Raw genomic sequence first — 11,119 nt, forward strand, 5'->3', positions numbered from 1 at the left:
CTGCATGCAATGAAAAACGCAGAACAAAAATATTGAAAAATCCATAAACTCTTGAAAGAAAATGCTTGAAAGAAAGCTAAATCCAAATATCTGGATAGCAAGATTGTTCAACGGGAAAGAATTGATCACCTTACTTTCTTTTTCCATAAGTAAGAGAAACCCAAAGATATGGTGAAAAAAAAAAACCAAAAGAAAGAAAAACAGGGAAAAGTAAAATTTGAAAAGAGAGATAGAGATAGAATAATGGAGTGAAGCTCGGGTGGTTGTAAAAAGATGATATTTGATTAGTATTCTTTTTTTTCATCAAATATTTTTAATCCTTCGGGTGGTTGCAAGAAGACGATATTTTATTAGCATTTTTTTTTTTATAAAATATTTTAAATCCTTTCTTTCCTCTTTCTTCCCTTGTTATACCTATTAAGAACTTTTGCCACATAGTATTTAGAAAACAACGTATGGCAATCAATCTGACATTGAAATCTCCTAAAAAAAACAATTTCTTGAGCTATGCATGAAAATTTCCAAAAACATAAAAAATAATTAAAAAGATAACAGTAAAAAAGAAAAGCCCAACAAAAAAACAAAAACAAGCCAAATATCAAGCCTAGTATTTTTTGAGATCTTTTTAATCTAAGGGTTATAGATTAGAAAATCCTAGTTTATTTTACTTTTTCAATTTTAAGCTAAAGCCTGCCTTAAAATTTTTATATTAATAGTTTAGATTAAAATTTAATTTTAAAATATATTTTACAATATAAATTAATGTTTTAAATATTTTAATAATAATTTTAACTTAAAATGGGTAAGCCAAATTTAGATTTGAATTGTAAATGTGTCAATCAAACTCGATTAATTAAAAAAAATTTTTTAATTCTGCTTTGCGTGATACTTCATGAAAACCTTTTGTAAAAGGTTGATAATAAAGCTGAGCTAATAAATATTTTAATTTTTGTTACTATTTTGAACGAAATTAAAATAATGGTAAAATTATACTTGTTTAAATGAGTAGTAAATTTAATTAACCACTTTAAGTAGAATGATATATTTGAATGAACTTTATCCCCTGAAATAAAAAATATATATAAATTTTATGTTAAATGATAGACTTCATTTTGCACACTTACGATATTCTTTCAACACTTCAAGTACACCATTTTCATTGACAAGAATGATTAATGAAACTTATATTCAAGCTATTTTAATAGTACTTTTCTCGTTCTTACTAAGACTAGTACTTCATCTGATTTTTTCATGAAAATGCCTTGAGTCGCTTGTGCGCATAATTCAAGGTTTTGGAAATTGTCTTTACTGCAATGAAGGAGCCATCACCCTCTTTCTTTTCGCTGCAATACAAACAGTCTGAGGCTGGTTCTCTAGTGAAAGCATCTTGAGAGAGATTCTCCCCAATTTTTCTGTTGTTTTTCATCTAAGTAACTTAGACTTAATTTGGATTCCATTGTATTGCCGGTGCAATGAAATCCGAGTTACTTTTTTGGGGATTTTGACCCCAACTGCAGCCTAGAGTGCATTTGGATAGCACTCAATAGTGTAGTTGGGGACAAAAAATTCTCTTTACCGTCTAGTCTCCAATTGAAAGGAAAGGATCTAGTCTGCCTTGTATAAAATTGAAAATAAAAGATATTTTTTAATTATGACAATTGATTGCTTTGGTAACGTAATCAACTATCATATTCAATATCACCGTAATTATTTCATTTGTTTTAAAACACATTTTCATCCTTAATTTTAATCTTATCATTATAATACTCAATCTCATTTTTACAATAATTAATTTCACCACCAAGTATATCATCATTATTTTCAATCTCACCAAAAATCATTTTACCACCTATTCAAATGGATCCTGAAGTGGCATGAGAATGTCCATATGGCATATTACTTGAATTCTACTGTAAATGTCTAGAACTTCAAATAGGATATATTCAATTTGACTATGTTCAATTTGTGTTATATATATATATATATTTAGAGGATTGGACTTTAATAACCCAATCTGTAAAATACATGTTAGATATGGATACATCATGGAAAATGAACGATACCCAAACACTATAAAATATCAGCATTTTTTTTTATTACCTGGCTAGTTGCAATAGCATAAATCTTTTCCTCGAACCTTACAGCAATCATCTTGAGTTCATTTAATCCTTCTTGATTGTGAAATGGCAGATGCCTTTTCAGTGTATCCATTCTACATAACTAAGACATTATATTCAGAAGTTCAGGGCACTGTTCCCAAGCGGGACACTTAGACATGTAAAATATAGTAATAGCACAGGACAACGGACTTTCTAGTCTCTAGACTTCAATAGAAAGAAATCACAGCAATGGAAAATTAGTGCAAATTTTATCAACATGGAAAGATCAAATATCACGACTCTCCACCGATCAAATACTCAGTAGCAATGGATTTAGTGCAAATTCCCAAAAATTGGTGCAAATAATATATTTGAACAATAAATTAAGTTATTATATGGAAAAAAAATTCATACATCTTGGTGACAATTCGTTGCCATGACTCAGGCTGCAGCTGTAACTGCCACTGCTCTCTCAGATCAATTGAGACTGTGGTTGCCGCTCCACTTGTAGTTGCTTCTGAATTATTTGTATCCATTATATCCTAATTCAAAACCCATAATCGGAAAAAAATTTTCAACAATGATTTTCATCTTGTATTTCATTAGTAATAGGATCCCTATCTTGTATAAGTATCTTTGCATTTCATGTAATCACTCACCATTTAATCCATGCATCCATAAACACGTTTTGTGCATTTTAAAATTATACAAGAATTTATTTCTAAGAGTGCAATAATGCTTATTTCTTGTTAAATCTTATAATAAGGAAGATATTTACTTTGATTCTTATTCAAAGGCTAAAAACATGGGAATCAATTTGAGCTAGGAATTAGCGCTTTAGAACATAATTTGGACTTGACATTCAAGAGATGAAACAACAGCTTGTCAAGCTTGCGAAAATTGTTGAGGATTGCAATGAAGTTAAATTTGATCCTACTCTAATGTCTTCATTACTTTTGACTCAACCAAGTCTTAAGAAATCATGGAGTCTAGATCAACTGATCTTTGTAGACACCGGTTTTGTCCGGGTCTACCGTTTGATTTTTAATAATAATATTTAACAAAACAAACAAAAAAACAAAAACAAGCAAAACAAACAAAAAAAAATGAAAATAAGATAAAAGTCAAGGGGTTGGTACGGCGCCGAACTGGTCCGACCAACTACCCAACCGGCCTTCTGACAAGCCACCAATCACGGACGGTAGGTATGATTTTCGAATCCCAGAAAATCTGAAATTTGAATCTCAAACAAGCTCTATAAATAGAGCTTGCAAACCAGAGGGAAAAGAGGGGGCGGACCAAAAAAGAACGGCCAAAAAAAAAAAAAAAATCTACAGAAACGAAAACAAAAACCAAAAAAATAACACAGTCCTCGCCGTAGGCGAGGAACCTCAGCGCCGAGCCACCTGCAAAAGCCAAGAAATCATCAGTTTCACCGAAAAAGAAAGAGAGAAGAAAAACCGAAAACTTCAAAACCCGATCTACGCGAATCAAGGCCGTTTTCGGTGAAAAGGAGGTCAGATCTGTGCTCAGGGGGTCGAGAAGAGTTCGTGGGAGAATTTTGGGGTTTTTCCGACCATCGGAGACGACGACCGGCGATGGCGAACGACGGCGGTACCGACTGCCGGCCGGCGTGCGGTTGAAGAAGAAGAGAGAAGAAAAAAAAAAGGGCTTCTTTTTTTTTTCTGAAGATCGAAAAAAATGACGAAAAAAAAATAATTTTGACTTTTATATAAATTATCATTGGCCAAAACGACGTCGTTTCAATAAAACCCAAAACGACGCCGTTTTAACCAAAGAAGGATCCGCGCGTTGACCCGAACCCGACCCGAGATCCGCGCAACCCGACCCAATGACCCGTTCCAGCCAGCCTTGAACCGGTTCATACGAACCGCAGTGGACCGGAATGAACCGGTCAGATCGCCCGGACCGCCGATCCGACCGCCGAACCGGTCAGATAGCCCGAACCGCCGATCCAACCGCCGAACCGGTCAGACCGCCCGGACCAGCGTTGACCGGACCGTTGACCGGTCCGGTTTAGGTAAAAAAAATTTTTTTTTCTAATTTTTTTTATTATTATTATTATTATTTTTTGTTATTTTAAATATATTTTTATATTTTTGCATGATAAATTTATAAATTTGTTAGAATAATTGTTTAATCGTTTTAATAATAATAAAATTAAAAACAAATAATAATTAAAATATATTAAAATGCTTTAAAATAATAATAATAATTTTTCCTGCCTAGATGTTGGAGGGAATAAAAATATTTTTCTAGAACAATAATTCTGCCTAGATGTTGGGGAATTATTGTTAATAATAAATAAACATAAGAAATTTTTAATTAATTTTTAAAAATTATTAAAATCGAACTTGCTTCAAAAATTCGCCTAGATGTTGGGGATTTTTAGAGATGTTCGTATTTTCTTAAAAAAATGAAACCTTAAGCGCTATTTCTTAATCCTAGGTTTCTAAAACCCTTAAAAATTCAAAATCCATTAAATTCAAAACCGCTCGAAATCCAAAATCCTTGAAGTCCAAAGTCCGAAAAATCCTAAGGACACGTGTGAAAATTCTATTGGAAGCAATTTGTTCCCGAATGCCGCCTAGATGATGGGGTATTTAGGAAATTTTACTTCATTAAGTCTTTTCACACGAGTTCATAATTCATATTAATAATAAGATTAATAAATAAAAAGTATAATAAAATTGAGATTTTAAATATAAACAGTCGCACCTAAGCTCTGCCTAGATGTTGGAGAGTCGAGGTGGTCTCATTATATTTAAGAATCCAACTCTTAAATTGCATTTTATTAATAATAAAATTAATAAAAAAAAGTATAATAAAATTGGGATCTTAAATATAAACAGTCGTACCTAAGTTCTGCCTAGATGTTGGAGAGTCGGGGTGGTCTCATTATATTTAAGAATCCAACTCTTAAATTGCATCTCATTTTACATGACATTCATTAGCATACATACGTTATCGTATTATCATCAATAATTGTCTGCATTATTCTCTCTTTAATTTACTCATGGTACTCTGCCTAGATGTTGGAGAGTCACCAATAATTTTCTGTAAAGAGTGTTATTTCATTTTAAGGATTGTTGTGTTAAATTTTAAGCGAAAAGAGTTACTTTAAATTCTGCCTAGATGTTGGAGAATTTTAAAATAATTCTTTAACTTAAAGATTTTCTCAATATTCCTAAATAAAAAATTTTAGCAAAAAAAAAGAATATTTTTTTTAAATAAAGGAAATTAATGTTAAATTTCAAATTAAAACCATTTTTATCCGACATTGAAAATAGCGCATAGTTGAATGGTACCAATTTATGGACGTTGTGGGGGTGCTAATCCTTCCCCACGCGTAACCGACTCCCGGACCCAACCTGATTTTTCGTAGACCGAAATATATCTTTTTGATAAACTTTAAACAACCCGTTTTTATAGTTTTATTAAAAAGATAAACTTTTGGGTGGCCAATCACACCCTAATAAAGATTGGTGGCGACTCCCTCTTTTTTTATTTTTCTCAATTTTAAAACAACTCGTTTTTACGTCTGGCGGTCTCAAAACTGTTACGACAGCTTGGCGACTCCGCTGGGGACTTATTTGAGAGTCAGGCCAAAATTTTAATTATGCGCTATTGACAATGGTTGGATTTAATTGATTTTATTTGATATTTAATTTAATTTCTTTTATTTTAATTTTTTTTTTTTGAAAACAGTCATGTTAATAAATGAAATAAATTATGTGCTAGTTATTACTTCATTTTGATTTTGGTTTTTGATTTATTACCTTGCACACATTTTGCATATTCACTTGCATACATGAGCTCTATACCCGGGCTCCGTCTTTTTAGGAGGAAGTGAAGTAGCTACGCTCTCGTGAGGTGATAACCTCCGCATTTGCTAGCGAAACACTTTCACTCAGATTGAACCCGTTCCGTTAGTAGCCTGTAATGGGTGAGGATCGGGGAGCCTTACTAGTCTATAATGGACGATGATGTGAGGAATAGTCTGGGAACCTTTAGACATGCAAATCTTAACCCAGCATATAATGAGCCGTAAAGTCCAACTTTAGGATAGAGCCATACTGTCCCTTTTGTGAAAAGATTACCTAAATTAGGACACTATGTATATTCTGTTATGCTTGTTCATTCATTTACTCAGTTTTATTTATTTGTTTTATTTACATTATTGATTTGTTTTATTGTCTTCAATTTTGTTGCATGCATCATATAGGTACCATTTTTAAAAGGGTATTGTTTTGGACCAATCTAAAAAAAAAAAACTTTCAAAAAACCTAAAGGATGTCATCTGTGTGTAAGAGCTACTTAGAAGTCAAGAGCCATTCAGAAGGTATTCAAAGAAAAGAAGGAGATTGCTTAGTAGAGGGTCACATATCGGTGCTACTACAGTCAGTGCATGTGGATCTCAGTCAGAATAATATATCAGAATTGGAAGCCATTTGGAAACAGTGAAGAATAGAGAAAAAAGAATCTTTTTCCAAGAAATACGGGGATGTGGCACTGCTTATGTCTGTGAAGGTTGATGAACAGCTAATGAGAGCCGCAATACAGTTCTGGGATCCATCTTATCGATGCTTTGTATTCAACCAAGAAGACTTGGCTCCCACGATCGAAGAATATTCTTCTTTACTCCAGATAGAGTCTACCAATCAAGACAAGATCTATTGGAAAGAGCATAAGACCACTGGATATAGAAAAAAATTAGCCAAGATCATGCAAGTGGAGGTTGAAGAGATAGACAAGCACAAGAAAGAAAAAAATAGGGTTGACATTATTCCATCAGCTTTTCTGCTCGAGTACATAAGAAAGTATATTGATACCGATCAGGGGTCGGATGTGTTTGCTTTGGCCATCTATGGATTGATGATATTCCCTAAGGTTTTAGGACATATAGAAGCATCAGTGGTTGATTTCTTTGAGCAATTAGATAAAGGTATAAACCCTTCACCAACTATTTTGGCAGAAACTATTAGATCACTTAATTTTTGTCGAAGAAAGGGTGAAGGACGATTTATGGGGTGTGCTCAGTTACTATTTATCTGGCTCAGAAGCCATTTTGGGGAAAAGAAAAGACATCATTTCGACCATTCTCCGTACATTTCAGTCCTATCAGGGAGTTTATGACTAAAGAATGGAGAAAAGATTGGACAAAAAGTCAGTGGTTGGCATTCTTTTTAAAGCTCACTAGCGAAGATGTAACATGGAGGGCACCATTGATGCTTCCGATGGCTATCTTATATAGTTGTGGAGACGAGTCATGGGTACCTCTATTAGGAATATGGGGGGCAGTGAGTTACGCGCCCCTTATGGTTCAAAGATAATATGATTCACGACAGTTCATCCCTATGACTCATAGGCTTGGTTCACTCGAGTTTGAATATGGAACACCCGGTTATATGAAAAGTGTTCGTGAAATCATCAAAGCATGGAAGTAGGTCAACCGAATGAGCCCAGCTAGACTCGCTGATAATGTTGCTGAAGGTTACCTTGTGTGGAGGATGAAAAGAGTTAACGAAATTAGGCCTCTACCAGCTGATGTTTCAGAGAAGTTGTCGGCTCCTATTTCAGTATCGGTATTGTCGACTCTTGAGATCGCCCAACGAGAGTTTGGGATTGAAAAGAAAAGGTTAAAGAAAGAAAAGGTGGCTATGATGGATCAAGTTAACCAATTAAGATATGATTTGATGATGAAAAATGATGCAGTACAGAAGTTGACTAAAGAACGAAAAGTATTGAAAGAGGATCTGCAAGATTTGCATCAAGAAAATAAGAAATTAAGGTTGGATAGTAGACCTTTGAAGGGATCCAAGAAGGATGTGGAAGAACTACGAGACATGGTGGAATATTAGAAGAACAGAGCTCGAGAGAACAAAGAAATGATCTTCACACTCACCAAAGAGCAACATGAATGGAAAGAAAAACTTTCAGGGGCCTCTGAAAAGGTAACAAGGCACCAAAGAGAAAGTGAAAAGCTAAAAGCTGAGCTAATGAGGGAACAAAGCAAGAACTCCGATTTGCAAAGCAAGAAAAAAGCCTTAGAGCATGAATTAATGAGTTTGGAGCTTCAATTGACAAGCAATCAGAGGCACATAAATGAGATTTTGACTGAATGGCAAGATAGAGAAGATTATTGGGCTCGCACTTGTAATATGGAGGTAGATGCTCGAGAGATGTGGAGAGCAGAAAGTTTAGGGAGGCAGCAATACATCGAACACCTGACTGCTCAAATCTACAAGGCTGTTCAAAAAGCAGGCAACATGGTTGAAAAGGCGAAAGCACTGAAACGAGAGATTGTACCAACCCAAGGCCACAGTCAAAGATTATTGCACTTTTTTCATGAAGCTAGGGAGCAATATGCTCAAATCAAATGTTTTTATGGCTTTAATGCAAGAATGATTGGATGATGTGTAAAGACTCCCATGGTTAATGAAAGTTTCTTTTTGTTTCGATCGATCCAAGATAATACCCTAATTTGCATTTCATTCATTTCATGCATGCATTTTTATACTAACAATAATATCAACGACATTATATCATGCGATCTAATTCGTGGTTGATAAACTAAGGTTCAAGGATAGCAAAGCCAAGGAACCACAACCCGTCAATTTCACATAGATATAATACTCGTTCCCAGACTCGAGCCATGGCAGAAGAGAATACAGCTAGGTTTGAAAGGGTCGAAAGGGTACAAGAGGAGATACAAGAAAGAGTGATAGAAATACAACAAAGAATTGAAGCACAAATGGCTGAATTAAGACAACTGTTGATTGGATCAATGAAAGGAAAAGGAGTCGCTGGTGTATCTAGGACAGGAGATGAGGTTAATGTGGAAGAGCCATTATACCCTCCGGGATTCACTCCACCTCAAGTTCAGATTCAAGTTCCTCGGGGTATACACATACCACCACCAAGTGCGCAGCCGTACCCCTATGTCAATCATTCTGCAAATCAGTAGCCGACCCACTTGAATGCCAATTCGAGACCCATCCCAGTCGATCCCATCATGGTACCAAATCTTGACGACCCTGTTGAGCAAGAGAAGTCTCACGAAATGTCAGAACCTGTTATAAATTCAAAAATTCAAGATAAATATGACCAGCTTGAAGAGAGGCTTAAAGCGGTTGAAGGTAATGACACTTATGGGGTTATTGACGCCAACGAGCTTAGCCTAGTGCCTGACTTGGTTATCCCACCAAAATTTAAGACCCCAGATTTTGAAAAATACGATGGGACAAAGTGTCCATCTGCTCATATCACCATGTTTTGTAGAAAGATGACGGGTTATACCCATAATGACAAACTATTGATACACTGTTTTCAGGATAGTTTGACTGGTTCAGCAGCTAAATGGTACGTGCAATTAGATCGAAATAAGATCAGTTCATGGAAAAACTTGGCCAAAGTTTTTCTTGCTCAGTATAAGCACGTCTTGGATACAGCCCCTGATAGACTGTCATCACAAAATATGGAGAAAAAGTTGACGGAAACCTTCAAAGAATACGCACATCGATGGAGAGATGCAGCAGCCCAAGTACAACCACCATTGACTGAAAAAGAGATAACCGTGCTATTCGTCAATACACTGAAGGCCCTGTATTATGACAGATTGATGGGAAATGCCACGAAAAACTTCTCTGACATGGTAATTTCAGGGGAGATGATAGAAAATGCTATCAAAAGTGGTAAAATTGAAGGGTCTGAAAAGAAGATAGCTACATTAAGGAAGAAAGAGCAGGAGGCACATGTTGTCACTCACACAAATCCCCCACACCATTCTTTTGTTTCATATAACCCACACCCCCATTACTACTCTACCATAAACCAAATCTCTCAACAACCATACCATTACCGAGCCCCCCAACAATCGTTACCCAGATCAAGTTTTAGCCCTCAACCATCCAATTACACCCCAGCACCTCCAGCTCGACCATTTACTCGACCAACCTACCCAAACAGCAATCAAAGAAACTCACAGAATAATAACAATCGAGAAAGACCTCATTTTGACCCAATTCCCATGACGTACACAGATTTGTATCCTCGACTTGTTGAAAAACATCTGCTTGCTCCTGTTATTATTGAACCTTTGAAACCTCCGTTTCCCAAATGGTATGACCCCAATGCACATTGTGATTATCATTATGGGAATCCAGGTCATTCCACTGAGCATTGTATTGCTTTGAAGCATAAAGTGCAGGGGTTAATCAATGAAGGAGTATTAAATTTTGATACCAGCCAACAAGGGACTCCAAATGTCAATGGAAACCCTCTACCAAATCATACCAGACCATCAATAAATGCTTTGATTGATGGGCAAACAAGTTACGTGAAAAGAAGAATAGAAGAGGTCAAAACTCATATGGCTAAAGTGTTTGAAACCTTGGTCAAAGCTGACATGCTGAAGTCGATAGAACCTCAAAATTACTCTGAAACGGTTAACTCAATTGAAAGCTGCCATTATCACAGAGGTGCTCTGGGGCATTCTATTGAAAACTGTCACCAATTCCGTCAAGAAGTGCAAAAATTGATGGATGAAGGTCGAATAAAGTTTTACCAAGGTCGAATAAAGTTTTACCATTGATTCAAAGTATAAGTTTGGACGTAGACCAGTAACTATCTATTATGATGAAAAGCCAACATCGAAGCTAGAAAAACCTGTCTCTCGACCAGTGGTGACAATTAAAGTTTCTGGCCCTTTTCCATATCAGAATGATAAAGCAGTACCTTGAAAGTACGATTATGATGTCGTAGTCAACCCAGATACTGCCAACATAACGGGTGTAGGAGGCATAACTCGAAGTGGGAGGTGTTATACCCCAGAAGCTCTAGAAAAAGCTAGAAAAGAAAAAGCCAAGGTAGGAGAAGAAAATGAAAGTCATAGTGATCTTGACACAACCCTAGAAAAAGAATGGCAGAAGTCAGTATCTGAAAGTGAAGCAGGTGAATTTTTAAAGTTAATAAAACATAGCGAGTATAGCGTGGTAGAA

The 11,119-nt window shown here is 35.6% G+C and overlaps 1 long non-coding RNA gene across 1 annotated transcript; it reads right to left on the minus strand.

Moving 5' to 3' along the window:
- Window positions 1-1,953: 1,953 nt before the first annotated feature.
- On the minus strand, window positions 1,954-4,102 carry LOC149515838 (uncharacterized). The gene is made up of 2 exons (XR_016326053.1): window positions 2,514-4,102; window positions 1,954-2,220 (listed from the first exon to the last, which is right to left on the minus strand). It is a non-coding gene; the product is annotated as an uncharacterized LOC149515838 (long non-coding RNA).
- Between the last annotated feature and the right edge of the window lie 7,017 nt (window positions 4,103-11,119).

This window comes from Durio zibethinus, chromosome 12 (genome assembly GCF_047325235.1).
Source record: "Durio zibethinus cultivar Kanyao isolate XHJ-2024 chromosome 12, ASM4732523v1, whole genome shotgun sequence".
Lineage (NCBI taxonomy): Eukaryota > Viridiplantae > Streptophyta > Magnoliopsida > Malvales > Malvaceae > Durio > Durio zibethinus.